Genomic DNA, 1,673 nt, shown 5'->3' with positions numbered 1-1,673 from the left:
TAAAAACAAAGAGCACCTACATCTAGCTCTAGGGATTGTCGAACAATATACTAAGGAAATTGGAATGGAATTTGGGTTAGATAAATGCGCCAAGGTTTATTTGAAGCGAGGAAAACTTAATGTCATCCCTGAAGATCCTGAGCTCGTTGATAGAAGCGCTATACCACTCCTTTGCGCTGGAGAGACTTGTACATACCTGGGCGTTCCACAGAGCCGCATTCAGGCTGTGACATCTATAAAGGATACGCTCCGAAGCAGATACAAACGTCTCAGCCGGCAGATTTGGTCTTCCGAACTGTCGGCGAGGAACAAAGTATCTGCAACGAAAATGCTTGCCCTCCCGGTAGAACGAGCTCAGATCTCTTGATGTCGGGACAAGAAAGGTTATGCACATAAACAAAAGCATGCATCTTAAGTCTTCTGTTGCGTGACTGTACATCTCACGCCGTCAAGGTGGTCGCGGAATATTGAGTCTTGAATGTCTTCACAACAGGATTATTCTGGCTACAGCACATAGAGTCGCAAATGGAAGAGACCCTCTTCTTAAAATGGTCAGGAATCACGAATCAGTGGGCAAAGGAGCGTTTCTGTACAAAGCAGCGGAGGAGGCTGCTGAAACACTCGTACTCAACTTCAGTGTTAGGGGTGAGCAAAATTCATCAAATCTTATCTATCTCGAGTAATCACTCCTAAAAGTCCGGATTAAGAAAACACAAGAGAAAAACTTTCGTGAACAGCTCCTCGATAAGTGGATGCACGATATCTTTCACAGAAATGTGGGGGGTCAGCTAATGTCGTGTGAGCTAACGTTTGCTTTCCTTAAATCGCCACGATTGAAGTCTGGTACGCAGGGTTTCATTTTAGCATGCCAAGACGGTGTCATTTCCACCTTAACATACCGTCGCCACATTTTGAGTCAAGACATTCCCGATGGTAGCTGCAGGGCGTGCCATGCACACCCCGAGCATTTAGCGCGCATAATATCTAGTTGTCCAACTCATGCGGGAACGACCTATATCCGAAGGCACAATACGGCACTAAGAGTGCTTTATTACCATCGCTGTCACTCTTGCGGCATTAACCTTAATATCGCTCCTCTAAATGCTCCTAGGGAAATTGAGTCAATTGTCGAGAATGGGATGTGCCTCATATACTGGACTTTATATTCTCGACAATTGTTTCTGTTACACACTCGAGGCCAGACATGGTTCTTCTTGACTTCGAGAAGCGAACCATGTTCGTTATCGAATTTTCGGCTTCAGCTGACAAAAACATCATAGCCAAGGAGAATAAAAAGAAAGAGAAGTATAGAGATCTTATAAGGGAGTTACAACGATTGCACCTGAAATATTCTGTTAAATTAATCGTCCTTATCATCGGCGTTCTTGGAGGTGCTAAGCTTTCACTCGTTAATAGCCTGAAAAGCATCCCTGCCTGTCAACAATATGCTAAAACACTTGCGGGAAAAATGCAGAAGGCGGTAGTCCTTGGATCGCTCCGTGTTCTCAGGGTGCACGAAACTTTTGCCGAATCATCGTATTGATTCCGTTAAAGACTGCAACCACCTATCTCACGGTCGTGAGACGTGGTTGTGGCTGAAATTTTACCGCGATTTCGCTGGGAGTGGGTGCCATTTTCCAAATTACCACCCGCTCCCGGCGAAATCCTGCGGT

This window comes from Belonocnema kinseyi, chromosome 5, assembly GCF_010883055.1.
Source record: "Belonocnema kinseyi isolate 2016_QV_RU_SX_M_011 chromosome 5, B_treatae_v1, whole genome shotgun sequence".
Taxonomy (NCBI): Eukaryota; Metazoa; Arthropoda; class Insecta; order Hymenoptera; family Cynipidae; genus Belonocnema; species Belonocnema kinseyi.
The sequence above is the reverse complement of the archived record's forward strand: the minus strand, read 5'-3'. Positions refer to the sequence as shown.